General features: G+C 46.5%; 1 long non-coding RNA gene across 1 annotated transcript; it reads left to right on the forward strand.

Moving 5' to 3' along the window:
• Positions 1 to 4,088: 4,088 nt before the first annotated feature.
• LOC122241385 lies at positions 4,089 to 15,150 on the forward strand. Its single transcript, XR_006221495.1, has 5 exons — positions 4,089 to 4,165; positions 5,175 to 5,333; positions 6,113 to 6,281; positions 14,546 to 14,755; positions 14,954 to 15,150. It is a non-coding gene; the product is annotated as an uncharacterized LOC122241385 (long non-coding RNA).
• The last annotated feature ends 4,738 nt before the right edge of the window (positions 15,151 to 19,888 follow it).

Below are 19,888 nucleotides of genomic sequence, written 5' to 3' on the forward strand. Positions count from 1 at the left end.
CCTCTGACCCCCTCTCTCTCCGCCCCTCCCCCACTCATCCTTTCTCTCTCTCTCTCTCTCTCTCTCTCTCTCTCCTCCTCCTCTCAAAAATAAATAAACCTTTAAAAATATTTTTAAAAAAAGAAGGGAGGGTGAGGTAACCTAGTAGATATATGGGAGCCAGCTCTTAATTTTGAAAAGGTTGCCAAAATTTGATACATGCTCTGGGAGTCAGTCTATAAAATTACTTGTTCTTCGAAAGTATGTTTGGATTTGAAGAGGGAAGAGCCATATGGAAGAAGGATGTCTCCCGAGAAGACAAGTCTTTCACTTCAGTGGGCAATTTGTTCTTTGCTAAAAAAATGTAGTTCTTCTAACAACCTTATATGAAAGAATGAGGTTCCTCCAGTGAAATGTGAGAAAACTTCTTAGAGAAGTTACTTCTCAAGCTACGTCTAAGAGAGGGTAAGATTTTAGTAGCAAATGTCGTGGAGAAATGCATCCCTGACAGAATGAGTGGGTTGATAGAAATGTAGGGACAAGAGAGGGTCTGTATGAGAGATGACGAGGGAACGAAGCCAGTTTCTTTTGAGGTGCGAGTGGCAAAAGGAGAGGAATCTGGGAAGTTTGAGAACTAATTCTTGCTAAACCGCTGTGAGCTATCATGCTAGCAACATGGACACTTAGCAGGTCCTCTGAAGGGCAGTCCAGAGAAGTCAAAGATCTAATGGTGGCAATCCCAGCCCTGTGGCTACCCAGGGAGGAAGATGTCTTAGATAAGACCTTTCCAGCTTGTCACAAAGCTCTCTCAAAACGTCTCCGTGCTGGTGTGTTCTATCCCAGTCTACAGGGTCTGGAGGCATCTGGAACTCCTGATGGGTGGGGTGGGGGTTCCTCCTTCCTGTGTAGGTGAATTTGAGGAGACAGCTCAATGTTGTGGTCAAAAGTACAGACTGTAAGGTCAAAGGCCTGGGCTCAAATGCCAGCTCAGTGCCCTACCCATTCTGCAGCCTTGGAAAGTTCAACCACTACGTGCCTCGATTTCCTTAGCTGCAAAGTGGTGGCACAAAGAACAGTACCTAGCTCCATGGGTTATTGAGAAGACAAAAGGTTCAGAGAGTGCCTGGTACATAATTCGTGTTAAGTGTAAGCTGCTGTATGGGGATTATCATTACTTCTTTTGTCAGCGAACCATCACTGCTCTTTGCTCCCTTGCCTCCCCACCTCTGTCTGCCCACCCCCTTCTTGCCAACCTTTCTTCTCTATAACAGTGAACAAATGATGATTCTCTTCTTTGAGCAGCACTTTTGCAGTGTGCAAGTGCTTTCAAACACACAACCCCATTTGGCCCTTGGGTATAAACACTTTGCACGTATGAAAATGAGAACAGTAGCCCCCCAAATAATAAATAGGCTTACCCGGGGTCACTGTGCCAGCAAGTGGCAAATGAACCCAATATGGTGGCCTTAAGTCATTTGTTCATCCATTCATGTGTTTTTCATCTGCCCCTATTTTTTTAGTACCTGCTCTGTGCCAAGAACTGGGCAGGTCATTCATTGGCGATGTGGCTATAAAACACTTGATCTGGCCTCCCCAGGACTATGGTCTAATGAGGAGCAGGGGGTAATGGAGAAAGTCTGGTGGTAAGCGTGGAAGGAAACATGGTTGTCCTAGAAGCATCCAGGAACTGAGAAGGAGGTCAGGGGTTTCAAAGAAGGTCTCAAAGTTTCCTAAGAGATGGAGCCTACAGATGAGTCTGGAAAGACAAGGGAGAATCAATCACCAACACAGGAAGAAGGAAGAGAACTCCACCTCTTCCTTCTCTAACCGCCCCCCCCTCCCCTGCTCTCCCAACACACACTATCTCTATTGATTGGCAACAGCCTTGAGTTTAAAAACGAACAGGGTTACTGGTATTTTCTGCGTGCCTTCTACGTGCTTGGACTGATGAGGTTCAGCCCACAAGGAGCTCACCGTCTCACTCCTGGGTGGAGACCTGAGCAGGGCAAATTGGGGGGGAAACAAGGGCATCCAGGATGAGAGCAGACGCTCTGTGCATGGTGCAGCCATAAATGTAACTGGCCCCAGGTGATATGCACAGATGTCCAAAGTGGGTGAGCCCACGGGCTATTTTCTGGCTTGTCTCAGCCCCCCACGTCACATTAGTTCCACATACCAGACAGAAGGCCCTTTACAAGTCGCAGACTAGACAGGAGGGCCTTTACATCTGTTCCCTCATTTGTTTTACCTGAAAACTGTGGAGAGCAGACTGTGTAGAGAATATGGAAATTGCAGCAAAAGAAGAGGCTAATGATTTGCCCAAGGTGGCTGAACTAGCTACCTGTTGCTGTGAGACAGATTATCCCAAGTCTTAGTGCCTTAAAACAACAATAATCACGGTCTCTCACAATCTCTGTGGACCAGGAATTCATACCAAGCAGAGCAGAGAGGGTTTGTCTCTGCTGTACAATGTCTATGGCCTCAGCTGGAGGACTTGACGTTTGGGAACTGGATTCGTCTGCAGACCAGCTCCCTCACGTGGCTGCAGGTTGATTTGGGCTGTCTGCCGTGGTTGGGGGTTGGAACACTTTTGCGTGTCCTCTCCATGTGGCCCGGAGTTCCTTACAGTATGGTGGCTGGATCCCATGAGCAAACGTCCAGAGAAAGAAAGAAGCCACATGGAAGCTCTGCCTTTAAGACCTTCCTCAGAGGCCACAAAGCACCACATTGTTTCACTGAAACAATTACAAATGTCCATCCACCTTCAAGGAAGAGAACATAGACACCACTTCTCGAAGATCAGTGTCAGTGTCACATGAAAGGAAAGCACATGGGATGGAGTATACCTAGGACACCTTTGCAAAAAACAATCTCCCATAGTGACACAACTATGGGGTCCTCTCCCATATATGGCTGCACTAAAATCCCTGCCCTTCATTAACAACACCATCTTCCCAGCTGGAGGAAGACACGCTTGTCCACTGATGTCTGAGTACCCAGAGGCACACTTGACAGGCCCCAGAGCTGGGCGATCACCGCTTAACATGAAGAACACAGTCCTGGGCCTCGTCCTCTTTTGACTTCCTGTCCTCTGTGCTCCCCAGCCAGACCTTTCAGAAGAATATGCATGCCAGAACCCCTGAGCTAACAAAGCTCAGAAGAATAAACACCAGTGCAATCACCTAAACAAGTTTGCCTTCCTGCCTTCGTGGGTTTTTTGGTGGGGAGGGGGAAGGACATCCCTAATCTTGTTTCCAGCTGTTTCTGCATTTCTATGCTGCCTATCACCTTTTAGACCCAGATGCAATATGAATTATTCATTTGATTTGGGGCAGGTGCACCCATTTCCTCCCAGGACCCGAGGGGCAGGCATAGGAAATTAATTCACAACGTCTGTAGCTTGAAGTCACTTGCAATTTCCACACCATGGAAAAAATAAACCGAAGATATGGGACTTGAGAAAGCTCAAAGGTGTTGAGAATAGTCATCAGCAATTCTTGATTGTCTCTTAGACAAAAAATGGGCACCGATTCCTGCATGAAAGGTTTACGTTCACTGATGAAAAGGGGCTTCTCGGTCGTGGAGGTGATATGAGTGAGGGAGGGTCACAGAAGATCTTCCCTGGAAGTCTTGAGATAATGGCACCTATCTGCCTGCACACAGTGGGAAGGACTTGCCACCTTCTCAAGGTTCTCTCCCAACTGACTCTTCTATTATTCACTGAATATTCCAGGTCTAACACGTTGAGGTCTCTTCCCCCTGGATATTATGAGTCTGAAGGGTGAGCACTAAAGAAGAAGTGGACTGTAGCCCCTACTACGGACCAGCCCTCATCACTCTGTGTTTCCCAAGAGCCATTTGATTATGATGTGCTCTCTGTCATCAGAAATGTCATTCATGTCACAATTTCTAGCACGTTGGGGGCTGGCTTTCCCTTATTATAAACTTCAAGAAATTCTCCAGCAGTCCTACTCCTCCAAACAGGTCCTCAAACATGGGAAATTTCTGACTGGGTTGGATTCTTTTTTAGTGTAAGAATAAAAATAGCTGTAGATGAGTAGAGCTGGATGCGAAGAGGGAGTAATTTCTGATGGTTTCTCTTGAGTTCTAGGGTTCCTCTATGTTTCCACAGGCCCTTCATGTGAAGGGAAGGGCAGTGAGACAATGGAGTCCAGCATCAGCTACGGTATCTTCTGTTTATCTCTTTTATACACTGAATCAAGGAGTCCTCACCTCATCAACAAAACAAAACAAAACAAAACAACAACAACAACAACAAAAACCACACAACTTTTTAAACTCTAATCCAACTTCCTTGATATCTAGAAGGCAAGATGGATGCGGAAAGAGGGCCATTTCTTACCCACAAAATATCAAATGTGTCCAGAACAGAAAGAATTGTCTAGAAACGCAATACTCCAGTTAAGTTACTTTTCCTTCTAGAAAAGTCACCTTCACACAGGGTGTTTTGGCTATAGATCATGCAGTTTTTCCATGAGTCAAAAGCCCTTGTTTGTTGGGGAGCTATGGAAACAGAAGGTTTACAAGGTGCTGCATTGCCTTTTGAGAATTACCTTGGTAGGAAGGCTCTTTTTTTTTATTTTTTCTCTCCTGCATTCATTTTTGTTATTTCAGTAATTGGTCTACCTGGATTCTGGGGACACTTAGGCCCCTGGTTGTATTGATTCTTTTCACACTTCAATTTGAAAAGGGTCTTTCTCCATAAAATATACCTACTCTGGTTCTTTTGTCCATTGCCATTTTACCTGGGAACGGTTTGGCCTTAGCAACCCCTACTGATTTATAAGTGTGAGTTACAAAGAAGCCATGTAACTATAATTCTAAGTGGTTATGGTTATTTGTGGCATGAAATTTAGCAAATGCATCTGTTGCTAGCAATATTCATCTTATAACATTTTTAGGAAAAAAAAGTTCTCAGAACACTGAGCGTTGATTTTTTGGTTAAGATTCTTTTACGATCGTCTCCTAGATGCTAGCTGATATGATTATTAATTATTGCTATCATTCTGATTATTAATATCCTGCAGAGGTGCTGAGATTTGGGGCATTCAACACAATGGAATTTTCCAGCTAAAAATAACAGTGATTAAACTAAATTCCTGTTAGGTGCCAAGCATCTTATTAACATATCTTTTTATCTAAGTTCATAATCAACCTCATTTTTTTTTTAACAGGGGATGGAATTGAGGCTTTGCCATGTTTGGTCACATGTCCAGTGACTCACAGCTGGGAACCAAGGACCTAGATTTGGACCTGGCTTTGCCTGACGGCAAGGTCCATGTTCTTTGTCACCTCAGTGGACTAGCTGTCCTTCTACATACATGCCATTACAGGTCCCTTTGACTAGAAATATGCATTCTTTTCTTATGAAAGTAGATTCAAGACACTCTTTAAGCTTTTCTTTTTTTTTTTAATTTTTTTAAATGTTTATTTCTGAGGCAGAGAGAGACAGAGCATGAGTGGGGGAGGGTCAGAGAGAGAGGGAGACACAGAGTCAGAAGCAGGCTCCAGGCTCTGAGCTGGCAGCACAGAGCCCGACGCAGGGCTTGAACTCACAAACCGTGAGATCATGACCTGAACCGAAGCCAGACACTCAACCGACTGAGCCACCCAGGCGCCCCTCTTTAAGCTTTTCTAGGTAGCTCTGAACTAGCATTAAGAATTTCAAGTTGCTACAATAACACAAATATATCCTGTTCACTATGTATCTATGTGAAATAAGCCGAAGGGTTTTACATATTTCAAACCTGCACAAGATCCCTACAAAGTGCATATCATTTCATCGACACTAGGTTTGAGTAACTAAAGTCCTAAAGAAGTAGAAGGTTATTTATCCACTAGAGAAGGCAGACACGAGAAATGAACCAGGTCTCTCTGACCCCAGAGGCTTTGTGTCCACACTGCCTTGCAGCTTTTCACAAATAACAATACACCGTGAAGAGGTAGAGGCGCCTCATGTGTGCATTTGAATGATATGAAATCAACTATGTGGGTTCAGGAAAGAGAGAAGAGCGTGAATCAGAAGCACGGCAGTTTCCTGCTTTTAGGCTAAATGAACAAGCATTCCTCTGTTATTCCCTTCATCTTCTCACTTCTTTCCTCCCTCCCACAGCAACAGCTTCTTGAGTTGCAGAGGACGGCTCGTGTGTCAGAAGACATATGTCTTCATAGAAGCCGGCTCCTGTGTCCAAGCACACTGCTGATGTTCAGCTGTGGGGAGAAAGAGCCGGACTGGACCCACTGGAGGACAGACACTGGTTGCAGTGGAACATCTTGCTCAGGTACCTAAGCTCCATAAGAGAAGAATATTTTACCACTTCTTCACTTTTCTAACTTCTGCGTCTGGCACACCGTAAGCCCTCAAAACATCAATTATTCGTTGGTGTATGGTTAAATTAAATGCAAAAAGGAAGAAGAATTTCAAGTTGTTTAAAGATTAAAAAATGACTACGTAAGGACTGTAAGAATTTGTCAGGGAGTTTATCTCTATGGCGATTGACCCCCATGTTAGATATTTTTAGTGTGTGTGACTTTTTATTTTCAGTACCTTTTCTGCCTCCTCTCTAACTGTGAACTCTCACTTCCCATGTGCGAAGATAAATCACATGTGTGTGTTACGGTCAGGTGCAAAGTAAGAGTGAGTAGATTCAAAATGAGGACGGCTGAGCTCAAACATGAGCCCTAGGACATCTGTGTTGGCCACTCAAGACTTTCTGTTCCCTCTGGGGCCTCAGCTGCTTTTCGGATCCCTTAGTGCAGAGCGACTGGCTCTGAGTTAAGGATATTTTACTGTAATCATTGTGACTGCTGCCACTACAACTATAAGAACGTTCTTGTATCTTGTCGAAAACTGAGATGCTACTAATTCCCTTTACAGGAGTGTTGGGCAAAAAAACCAAAAAAGGCCTTGTTACCTGGTAAGCTGATGTATATAGTGTCCCCTTGCAAAGATACCCAAAACGGGGATGGGACTCCATGGTTTTGTGATGAGTTATATTACTCTATTATTGGTATCCCATAATTATTATTATTGTTATTACTATTACTATTTAAGTTGGCTCCAGGTGTGGAGCCCAACGTGGGGCTTGAACTCATAACGCTGAGATCAAGACCTGAGCTGAGATCAAGAGTCGGATGCCTAACGCACCCAGGCGTCCATCCCACAATTTTTGATTTGTTGATTTTATGAAAATCAACTGTATACCTACTCAGTGCCAGGTACTCTGCTGGGCTTGAAAATATTGTGGCACACAAAACCACATCCTTGTCTTCATGGAACCTACATTCTATTAGAGTTTTCTATGTGGATTGTGGCTTAAAAATTCTCTCAGCCCCATCGTCACCTGTGACCTTCACAAAATTCCTGAGCACTAGGTGGCCTTGATCTTCCCATTGCATAGGTGAAGAGACCCCCCACCCCGGACTCTCTCCTTTCCATCTGGCAGGACTCAGGACTTGGTGAACTTTGTCAGGGTAGAGGAGGCAAAGGAGCTGAGTGTGTGCAGGAGTGTGCACAGGTGTGTGCACATCTGGGGGACACGACAGCCATGAGGCCTGACGTCCCAGGGCCGAGCTAGATGTGGATTCACCCTGCTTTGGAGCATCTCCCTTCTGGCAGCCATGTTGCCTTCTCTATGGCTCTCCTCCCCACCTCAAGGACAGGTCACGAATACCAAGGAAGGTGCTGCTGGGCCTTGGGGGGTGGAGGGGGCCCTTCCTCCCTCAGCTGTAGGGTGTGGCATGTGCGTGGACCCGTGAGCACATCCTAGCGTCTATCCTCCTGACAGAGCAGAGCGGTGACACATCTACCTGCAGGAAAGGACACGTTCGTCCCCAACAGGACATTACACCTCTGCAGAGACTCACCGAGCAAGCATTTACCACAAGGCCCAAATTACATGTGTTCCTTGTCCGGAAGCACCTCTTAAGTGTTGAGGTGCCCATTAATTCCGTGGCAGCGGGAAGGTCTGCTGTACGGGGCGTGGGGGAACAGCAGCAAGTGAGTTCTCAGCCTTCAGCTCGCAAGACCTCCGCCCCGGAGGACACCGGCAAGGACTGTCCTCGTCGGCAGAGAAGGCCGAGCTGCCTTGCTGCAGGGTATCTCGAGGGGCCGAGAAGAGGGGAGACGCAATGGAAATCCCAGGGAAATCCCCCCTAACAAAATCCGGAGATTCCTCACTTGCTCAGGCCAACAACCCTTTGATTCCTGCGTTCCACCCCACCCGGGGGCCCTTCACATTTTCTCCAGGGAATGTTTCGAAATATCCACGCACTAGAATAAATCAAAGCTTATGTTTATGGCTCCTCATTATCTCAACTCTCAAATGAAAGCAACTCTGCGGCTTGCCTGGGAGGCCGGCCGTGAGGATTCACAGAGTTGCAGTGAGAAAGAGGTGCCGTGTCCACACTGGCTCATCCGCGTGCTGAAGCAGGGCCCAGGCAGATCTCCGTGTGGGCCTCAGTTCCGCACTAACCTCTCTGAATTTAAGTTTCCCCGGGGTGAGGAGGACACTATTACCCACAATGGTGTGGAGTAAATTAATCAGATGCATTACAATAAAAAAAAAAACAACTCTTTTATAGGGGTGCCTGGGAGTCTCGGTTAAGCATCTGACTCTTGATTTTGGCTCAGGTCATGATCTCACTGTTCATTGGATCACTGACGGCTCGGAGCCTGCTTGGGATTCTCTCTCTCCCCCCCCCCCCCCCACCTCTCTCTCTGCCTCTCCCCTGCTTACTTTCTATCTCTTTCTCAAAAAATAAATATATAAACATAACAACCAAAAAAAACCTCATTTATAAAAAAAAAAAATCAGATGCATCACTACCAAGACAGGATCCGGCTGGGGAGTAGTGTAAGGCTGGGGACATACTGATAATTTCAGACCCTTCAGATGTATCCTGGGACCACGGGGGTCAAAGATAAGATAAATTTGTATTGCACATTAGAGATCTGAAAGAGCTGTCATTTCCAAATTTAATTCCATGATTAAAGTTTTTAATGACAAAGGTATCCTTTCATTATAGTCTGTCACCCACGCAACCAATCACAGTTGTGCTGTGAACATTCAACCATGTATTCTCTCAGTCTCAAAGCACTGCACACAATTTTTCCTTCAGCGATCCAGAGGAGTCAGGGACATTGTCGCCACTTGAAGATGGGGAAATTGAGGGCCAAATGCGATTGGTGACATCCACAGGGACACAGGCTGGCTGGTCTCAAGCCATCCCATTGCCTGGCCGGCAGACTAGCACGTGCAACGCCTCCCTTTCACCACCAGCTGCTCCCCAGATAAATCTGCTAGATTCTCTTAGAGGCAAAAACAGGGGCAAGTACAATAGCAACAACAACAACAACAAAACCAAGAATTCATCTCGCTCAGAATCTTCTCTGGAATCTTTTACCCATAGGGACCATTATAAAGGTGACCAGCTCAGGAGCTCTGTGGTGGAAGTGACTTCCCGGTGACAATAACGACGTATCAAAGGCTTACACCCTCACTAATGTAATCACTGATGATGTAACGCCCTAGTACGTCCTCACGATGTAGCCTCACTAACCAGGAGCCTGGTGATAATCCGCTACCAAACGGGAGCTCTTAGACCGTCTTTCTGGCCATTCTGTAACGCAGTCCCCGAGAAAGAGCATTCAGGAAAAGCGTCTGACCAGTCGAAGGGCGAACAGAAAACAAGAGGGATGGATGCATTTTATGTTTGTCCAAAACAAGTTTGGATTTGCTCTTTGGGTCTAGAAATCGGGCTAGCTAATAATATCCATACTTAAAAGTGCATAGTCTGCATGGGCGGGCCCCCTGGGACACTCTCAGGAGGCCGCGGGCTTGAGACAGGAGCACTGAAGGTCTGTATTACTGCAAACCTCCTCAAAAGCCTATTTTTCCAGCTATCATTTGGACCTTATTGGTTCTAATTTGTTGAAAAGGGGGAGGGGAGGAAACACCCAATACCATCTGCTTCCTTGTTTTGTGGGAAAATGTATGCAGTTAAAAGGGAGAGAAACATTATTTGCCCGGTCTGCAGCTTTTGGTGCTTCCCCTGCAACTATTTGGCCTGAATATATTAAAGATTGTAATGTTTTGTTACATGTCCCAGGGCAAAAAAAAAAAAAAAAAGAAAAAAAAAAAAAAGATCAGGCTATCACTTATTAGCTTTCTGTTCCTGGATCCGTCCAGTTGATTCGACAGTGCAAAAGATAGTGGGGAAATCCAAAGGTAAAGGTTAAACTCTGTTTTATTATGTTTACAGGATTTAAAGGGTAAGTCAGGAAGTGCTTACATAACATCCAGTGAAAGTGGTGGATTAGTAACCAGAGCGGGACTTAAAAGCGGCCTTAATCCCCCGAATCTCCAGGGGTGAAAGGTCAACCTCTAACACCAGGTTGTGTAAAGAATGGAGAAGCCACAAGCTTCTGTTTCATCGTGGCCCTGCTAATCCACTGAGGAAATGAGCAGCCGGGGGGTGTGGGCAGCGGTAAACGCCTCCTCCCGGGAAGCCACCTGTGAATTCAGCCAAGGAGGGAGTAATTAAAGTCAGCAGGGCCCAGGGCAGGGGGTAGGCCTCGGACAGACACGGCCCCCAGCCGCAGTGTTCCAAGGCGGTGGGGGGGCTTCCTCAACACAGCCGGCACCCTGCCAAACCCCACACGGGGACCACTGCCTTTCCCTGACAAGCTCTTGTCATCTTGAAAAGCGGGCTGCAGACCAATGCCAAGCACGCGCACACGCACACACGGACAGACGCACACACGGACAGACGCACACGCACAGCCGATCAGGAACCCTGGAAGGGGTTAGTTGACATGCTAAACCGGCTAGTTCCTGAGAACATGGGCCCAAAGAAATATTAATAAATCCGTTCTTCCTCATTTGTTCTCTTGCTTGCTCTCTTCTCTTGCTCATCAAAAATGGGGGAGAAGAAACTTTTCTTACTCATGAATATACGATTTAAATAGATCCTCTAAAATTATAGTCAGCCTTGTCCCCGAGGATTTTGACTACTTTGGGAAGTAATTACCTGTAATATCTTGAAGTGTGTTTATCTATCTGCCCCTCTGACTGTCTGTCTACATATCCATCTACCTGTCTCACTACTCATTGATCGCATGGGTTTAACACAGCCTGAGACGCAAAAATAAACCCAAAGGCAAGTGTGACATCATATGGACATTGAGCACTTTTTTGAGAAGCCTAAGTTTAGGGACAGCAAAATCCAGGACTCAGTTCCTTCTCTCTTCGATCTCCCTTGGTACCCATGTCAGGCCAAAAAAAAAGTAGGGTCAACTTCCCCCGCCCCCGGCTTTGCCCCAAGAAAGCATCTTGTCCTCAATTCCCCCATGAAGCCACAGCACATTACATGGAACGTTTCGGGTCCACGACTGCGTAAACGTCTTCCTTCCATGCATGGACGAATCAGAACTTTGGATACAATCAATTTACGGAAGAAAGTTCCAACGCATTTCAGCACAAAGCTCAAAAAGCTTCCAGAGTGGCCGTCCCCTATTTATTCAGAGCTGGCCTTTATTAAATCACTGGTGAAAAATACGGAGATTCGTCTTAGCTGTAGTTTCATCATCTTAAAACAGCAGAAGCATTTATCTTATGAAATCGCAGAAGTCGGGCGCTGTGCAGACTGATGGCTTCGAGGTGCTCTTGGCATTAGTATCTGATTGTCTCGCCTAAGGTGTTTATGACGCGTACAGCTGCTAATAGCTTATGCTGTTCATTTTTTACAGAATTTGTGGTTTAAGCATTATGCTTAGAATACCTAAAATATTTCTTTCCTTCTTTTAAAAAATGGCATAAACTGTTTAATGCGAAATGTGAAAAGTGCTTAGTTGCAAGACTTGATTCTCTACCACCTCTCCCTCCCCCCCACCCCGCCACCCCTTCAGAGCCCTAAACTCTTTCCTTGGTGTTTCAGAGCCTGGCTTGTTCCCACCAACTATTCTTCATTAAGTCAAAACTAATAACCTAACTGCATTTGGAAAATGAGAGCGAAAATTGAGTATTCGCTTCCCTTGGGACGTGTTTAAAAAATAGATCGAACATGGGACTCAGGTGCACGTCAGGAGGATAGAGCCAAAGCCTGCCTGCTACTTCAGGGGAGAAGTTGCAAGCAGCAGGCTTATCAAACATCCAGTGTATCAGAATCCCAGGGGGGAAAAAACAACAACAACAACAACCCACCCCTCATTATTATACTGATTTGGTTTTCAAAGGGTCAAACTCTGCTCCTGCACTTGGTCAGTCAGATTTGTTGCTAAAACGGTTCTCCCACGGAACGCCCAGCATCCCTCACCCCTAACCGCGCTTTGCCGACGGGGAAGGGGAGGGATGGAGGTCTTTAAAAAACTCAAGATCAAAATCAAAGTAACCTTCAAGCTGGAAATTCCGCTCACAGGGGAACTGGTTGGGGACGGAACTCAATCGGAGAGGCTAAGCAAAGGAACAGGTTTTGATGAATGGGTGCGGGGTCGAAAAGCCAAGACACAATGATTTATTTAAGAAGAAACAATTTCTAGGTTGTGGGCCCCAAACTAACCCTTAGAAAGAGGGAGGTGCCCGAAGAGGAAGTTGTGTCCAGTGTATTTATGGGACAGAAGTCCCGGGAGATTTTAGGACACCGCTGGCAAACCCATCCGGGATGTCCATCTTGGTTGGTAGAAAGGAGCCAGACAGGACTTAGGTGCACGTGGGGTGGGGGTGGGGGTGGGGGGAGAGGGATTATTTCTTTCTAACCAGTGACCTTTCCAACCTCTTTCCTCATCTCTAGATTTGGGTTTTTTTTTTTTTATTTTTTTTTAACGTTTATTTATTTTTGAGACAGAGAGAGACAGAGCATGAATGGGGGGAGGGGCAGAGAAAGAGGGAGACACAGAATCCGAAACAGGCTCCAGGCTCTGAGCTGTCAGCACAGAGCCCGACGCGGGGCTCGAGCTCACGAACCGTGAGGTCATGACCTGAGCTGAAGTCCGACGCTTAACCGACTGAGCCACCCAGGCGCCCCAACCTCATCTCTAGATTTGGAGTCTGATTTTTAAATGAGAGCAAGCCTGAGGGGAGAGAATTTGCATATTTTCATGATGCCTAAATACAATCCAATGATCTGAAGAGAAAATGGCTTCGTCCTATTAAATCCCCAGGTTGAGGCAAACTTTGGGAAAGCACAAGTAGAAAACAATGTCTTAGACCCAAAAGCTTTATACTCACATGTCGAGGCTGTCACAAATGCAAGGAACTTGCTGGACAGAATTAACATCTAGAATCTAAGAAAATAAGGTTGAATACTGTCCCATATCTAATAGAAGAGCCATACATTCTGTTGAAAGCCACCGAGGCAGATGCTGACAGGGCCGAGGCGCTAGGGCAGTCTATTTTCTAGGGCTGAAGCCCACATGTAACCTCGCTGTCTCATAAAGGAGAAAAACAGGAGAAATTAGGGCACAGCTCTGCTGTCCCGGATCGTGGGAGTGGGGGCGCACACAGGCTCAGGCACAGGCCCTGCCCCTTGTTGGCCGTCTGAACTTGGGCTGAGTACGTCACCTTGCTGAGCCTCACCCAGGACGTGGGGGTGATGTTGGCCTCTGAGAGGTGCTGTGGGGGATTGAAAGGGACGCTTTGTGGATGGCACTTAACACAATGTCAAGTGCAAAGGATGCCCTCCATAACAGCAGTGTTTATTGTCAATTTGTTGATTAGCCCGGCAGGCCAGGCACAGAGAGGCTAGGCTTCCTTGTAAGAAGCAGCTTTACAGACCCAACAGACGGAGCAGTGGAGATCCCTGGGTAGGGGAGAGTCGTGCTGCCTATTCAGAGACTGGCTCAGTCCATGGGCCTAAGCTGCCCTTTCCAGTCTCCCCACAGGTGCCCTGAACTTGACAAACTTGAACTTGACGTACTTCCACTCCCAGCCCACCAGGAAGGCCATCAGTGTGTGGAGCCCGGGGAGCAGGGGGCTCCTTTCTGGCACAGAGTGGGGAGGGGGGTGGAGCTAATTATGGGATTGGGGGCAGAGAGGAGGAGCCAACAACTTTCCAGAAATTTAGCAGGCAGTCCAGATCCTGGCATAATCTTCAGATTTTAGAAAAAGGAGTCTGGAGGGGGAGCACAAACACAGCTCTCATTTCACCAGGCAGTTTTCTTCTTTTGACACAACAAATTATATAAAACCATTCAACATGCATAGGAAACAAAGATGGATCCTTGTATCCTTTTTCCTGAGGACATGAGCGCAGGATACTGAGAGATCTGCTGGTTGTGTACAACCCATATCCAGCTTCTTTAGGGGAAAAAAAAAAAACCCCAAAAGATTCTTTAAATTAAACTTAGCTTTAACACAGGAAACAACTGCCTTCTTATATTTGTGACAATGGCACCGAACCTCCCGTATCGGCCCCGTTTCTTTTTCTTCACAGAAAGATAAGGACAAAGCTTAAGTATTTTCAGTGCAAGCAACTACAATTCCAAAGCCTTGCTTTAATGATTGTAAACATGTCAAGAAAGAGTAAGTGACTTGAGTTCCTGTTACAGATTTCATACATGATCAGCGATTATTCTGGCGTTCACATCCTCTCATTGGTGGTCAGTGCTGGAAACTTCTCACTGTCTGATTCTCCTGTTACGAGGACCATCTTTCTGGTTAAACCGATAGGAAGAAGACTGAGCACTGACTGTGTCCCAGGCACTGTTGTAAACACTCTGTATGAACGGACTCACTTCACCTTCACATGACCCCCTGAGGTAGGTCCCACGGGGGAGTTCGTGGGCGGGGGGGGGCAGGGCTGTGGCTTTTCTGTGGGTGAAACAGAGGAGCAATTGTGTGACACCTTCCATGCGGGGGTCCAACCCAGGACCCTGGGTTCTGGTCCCAGCTCTGTCACCAACCATAAGTGACTCTGGCAGGTTATTTGAGCCCCTTAACTTTCATTTCCTCATCAGGTAAATAAAAGACATCTGACTTCCCTCCACTGTCCTTTTGAATTCTGGATAGTTACCCTTCTTCGAATCCAAAGGCCGAGAGCCCTGAAACCATCAATGATTTATTTCCCCAGTGAAGTCATGGCTTGGATTTCAGGCTTGGGGGCCTTATCCTTTGGAGAAGTGTTTCTCCAGTGAGTTGGGGGATCCTTGCAAGCCAGTGTGCTGGAAGAGAAGGCAAAAAAGAAAAAAGAAAAGAAAAGAAAAGAAAAGAAAAGAAAAGAAAAGAAAGCTTGGAAAAGTCTCGCTTGCCAAATCCAATTTTACCACATGTGGCTCCTGTTACCTCAAGGAGTGTCAAGAGAATTTCAAAGTTAAATTAATTCATTCACATTTTAAAGTGTGAGGGGAAAGTCATTTTTCTTTCTAAGATGGAAACTATATATATATATATATATATATATATATATATATATATATCGTCCTCCTTTATCAAAGCAGTATCTGCATTGTTGTTGAGGTCTTTTCTTTTTAGTGTTTCAATGGCTTAAGCTATTAAAAAAATAAGGTTGTTATGTTTATAATGGCCTAGGAAGAAAATTACATCCAAGAAGTTTTATAGCTCCTAAAGTATGTCAGCCTCCCATGTACCACACCCTGATTGTGAGGACAATCATTTACTCATAAAGATTGATAGCCGGCATTTGGATGGAAGTTATTTAGCTAGTGCATGAGAATTAAAATAAAATTATCTTCTCACCAGAGGAGTTAGTGATCACCCCAGGCTAAGGCTGAGGTAGAGCTCAGAGGAATCTGGGTTCTGAGGATCTTTATTTCTCTCTGAAATTAGTAACTTCCTTGCACATTAAATGAATTACTCTCAATCTTAAATAATTATTTTCAAAACACAGCCCCGCCCAGACAGGTCTAAAAATAGATCTTTTCTCTCAAAAAAATCAGCCCGTTTTGACCACTTTGGGCTTTTGTCATTATCAGAAACATTTTCTCCCAAACCCTGCTTGCCTCTTTCCAGCCGGCAAAATGCCCAGGGACAGAGGGACAGTGTTCTTCAGCTGCGGCAGCCTTGGGGCTGGACAACTCACGCATCCGTCGGAGAGGGAGAGACAGGGAGAGAGAGGGAGGAGAGGACAGGATGTGTGTGTGTGTGCGTGCGCAGGTATGTATGAGAGAGAGAGACAGAGACAGAGACAGGGAGAGAGGTGGTGGGAAGGAAGGAACCCACAAATAGTCTCTGTTTTCCCATTTATTTCTTAAACTTTGAGTCCATTTCAGAGACAGGATGCGTTTTGGATAGAACGTCTTGCCTCTCTCAGTCAGTAACGCACCTTTGAACTTACCAGCACACACCAGGGGTCTATCCTGTTCTATTACCCACCGGTCTAGCCATCTGTCCACATTTCCCCACCCCAGCTATGTTCTGGTCCAGTGTATGTGTGTATATATGTGTATTTGTATATATCATAAGGATATAAACGCATGCACTAATCTCAAGTTAAGGGACAGAGAGAGAGAATCGCACATGCACCCCCTACAATGTTATGCATGTAAAACATACTCATTATTTTCTCCATTATCAAAATCAGGAAAGGGAAGGGATATTTACACACATCGCACTAGAGTCTGTGACTATAACCTCCAGGAGTCCGCTTATTTCTAGAAAACACTTTAATTAGTGTAGATCTATTATACAATTCAAGTTCATAACTTCATTGTGTTTTCCATAAAAACTGTGTATGGTCATAGAAATTTTGAGAAACCCGGAAAAAAGAGAACAAAGAGAGGGGAAAACAATCATCCATAAACCTAGGCTTTAAAGAAAGCCGCTTCCAACAGTCTATTGTGCTTGCTTCTAGTCTCTGCTTTTAGCTTCAATAGCTATAATCTTCGGGTCCACGCGATTTTCTATCATTGCCTTTGTCACTCATAATTCTATCTTGTTGTAAGGTCTATGCAAACTTGATTTTTAATGCCCAGAAGTAATTACATTGAGTGCAGTGTCATCACTTACATAACCACCTTTTTAATTGTTGGCTATATAGCCTGTCCCTAATATTTTGCCTACAAACTTCTGCTACCTGTCCTCTGTGCATAGTTGGGTTTTTGTTGTTGTTGTTGTTGTTTTGTTTTCTGTCTACCTAAAACACCTATCTTTTTCTTCCCCAGCAACTCACACCATTTCTCTCCTGCCCCTCAGGATGATTTCCATATTTCTTTTTTTTTTTTAATGTTTATTTTTGAGACAGAGAGAGACAGAGCATGAACGGGGGAGGGTCAGAGAGAGAGGGAGTCACAGAATCCGAAGCAGGCTCCAGGCTCTGAGCTGTCAGCACAGAGCCCGACGCGGGGCTCGAACTCACGGACCGTGAGATCATGACCTGAGCCGAAGTCAGACGCTTAACCGACTGAGCCACCCAGGCGCCCCATGATTTCCATATTTCATTCATATAACCCATGGTGTGCTTTTGAGTGGCCCCATGAGACTTGTGACACGTGGCTAGACACAGGACATCTAGCAGCAGATAAAGAAGAGAACGTCCCTGTAGCCACAGGACTTGCATTCTGCCAGACCTTTTTCACAAGCTTACCCAAGGGTGGCCTCACTGCTTCTGGAATCGCTGTGTTTTGCGGATCAATGGTGTGCCAGACCCTCTCTCAGTCCCAACCAGACGGCCAGTCTCTGGAGCCAGACAGCATCCCAGGGTTTCTTCTGATACTCTCTATAGCACTTAGCATGAGGCTTTGCAAACCGTAAGTGCTTAGTGCACAGCAGATGTGAACCGAGCCTCATTCTTGTGAATACAGGTCAGTCTTTCCTGTTGTGCGATCTTTAGCTTGATCTCTGTTCCCTTCGACCCTCACTCCCTGAACACCTCTTATGTTCCAGGCTCCGTGCTGGGGATCGTGGAAAAAACAAAACGTTATTTAACAATTTCCCTGCCCTAATCTCTCATCTAGGAGAGAAAAGAAACCAAAATCAATGGTTAGCTGCAATGGTTAGTTCATACCATCAGGGGCTTGTTGTGCTCTGTCCAAGTGGAGCACGTCTTGCACAGTTCCTGTGGGGAGGGGTGGTCATCGTCCCCCTTTCTAGGTGGCAGAGCTGAGGCCCAGGATGCTCAGAAGCAACCCACCCAGAAGACCCCAGGGGACCAGAGGGAAGAAAAGCCACTTGCCACTGGAGACCACCAGAGGTTTCATGGGTAAATGCTACATAAATGGGGACTTGGAGGCTTGTCAGTTTTGGAAGCCTGGACATAGAAGGAGAAGGCAGCCCAGGTAGAAGAAACCCTCTGAGGAAAGGCTTGGAAATCTGACGGGCCTTTCAGAAGAGCTGACCCTGCGGGGTAGGAACTAACGTGCATAACGCTCAAAGGTAGGTTCAGGGGGACTGTGGAAGGGATGGCCAGGGACGTCTGAGCATGTACTATGAACCGGAGACTTTACTTACTTATCTCACTGAGATGAGACTCAACAACTACGCCCATGGCGTAGTATCATCACCTCCATTTTAAGGCTGAGGAAACAGGCTGCTAGTAAGTGCCAAGTCCAAACACACACACCGTCTGTGGCAGCAAAGCTGAGGCAGGGGGGTCAAGAGCACAGGCCTGAGTCCTTGTGCTTGGCAACTGCGAGAACACGGGCCGGCTACTCCCTTGGGCCTCGGTCTCCTCATCGAGGATGGGGCCCTGATAGTGGCACCTTCCACCCAGGCCAAATGAGTGAATGCTTCACGTTTTGGGGGCCTCACGTGGGGCCTAGACGGAGTGCTGGATACCTCTGAGTCACTGAAGTTTTCCCTGTGTTCTCTCGCCCATATTTCCAACCACCACATCGTTGGTCCCTCGAAGAGGTTCCTTCTTCCGCCATACTAGAGCCTTCTCTTCCCTTCCTCGTCTGCCCAAGGCACTCACTGCCAGGGGCAAACACTTAGATTTCGCAAACACTCCATGGGCTGTCCTATTGACGTATTTTTGGTTGCATCCAGTATCTGCACGGTTTCTCCCTTCAACGCATTTGAGATCTTGGAAAGCAGGAGGAAGTCAGTTCTTTCTCTTACACCCCACCACCTGCTACCACACCGGTCCAATATTCTCCAAGTATTGGGCACAGGTTCATGTTTGTTGATTCACATCCATCTCCCAAGGTCTTTGGTGTGGGGAGGAGGGCGGGGGCGGGGGGGACCCAGAAGATGGACCGGATGAGGAGGAAGAAAATCCCCTTTGTCATTTTCCAGGTCACTTCTCCAGGCTGGTGATGGCCCCTGAGTGGACTGGTGGGTGGGAAGCTGGCTGCAAAGCTGGGTGGTCCCCACCCCGTGTGGGAAGGCAAGAGGAGGTCTGAGGAGGGGAAGATGGGGCCAACAGTGGGTCTCTGAGAAGAGACCCTGACAGAGACAGGGGACGACAAAGAAAGCTCGTGCCTGGGGCAGCACAGCTGGCACCAGGTGGCTGATACCCAGTGGCGGCGAGAGGTAGAAGCAGCCCCACTTGGAGGCAGACCGCATGTCTCCGAAGCGGGCCTTCTGCCAACACGGACTCCACCAGCTACAGGCTGTGCCGGGCCCACCTCCAACCTCAGGCATTTCCAGCCTCGGTTTTGGAACGTCGTGCTCGCGTTGCTGATTCCATTTATGTGTCTTCTGTCCCTTTGCTCCTCACCGGAAGCTTGCGTTTTCGGTGTTGTGTGTGTGAGCTTGTTTCATTTCAGTGTATTTATCAATTCTACCTTCCTGTTTATAAAATTTGTTTTCTGACACCATCGCGTTGCGTTCTGGCTGCTTTCACCGTGGTTGGTTATGTGCGTGTATACATATTTTCTTAATTTCGCCGTTTTGGACTCCTTCAGTTGGGTGTTTGTCGTTAGCAATACTTTTAAAAACAAGCACTTTCGTAGTACACACTATGCACCAGGCTCTAAGTAGCGCTTTGCACGTAG

The sequence above is a fragment of the Panthera tigris genome, chromosome C1 (assembly GCF_018350195.1).
Source record: "Panthera tigris isolate Pti1 chromosome C1, P.tigris_Pti1_mat1.1, whole genome shotgun sequence".
Classification (NCBI taxonomy): domain Eukaryota; kingdom Metazoa; phylum Chordata; class Mammalia; order Carnivora; family Felidae; genus Panthera; species Panthera tigris.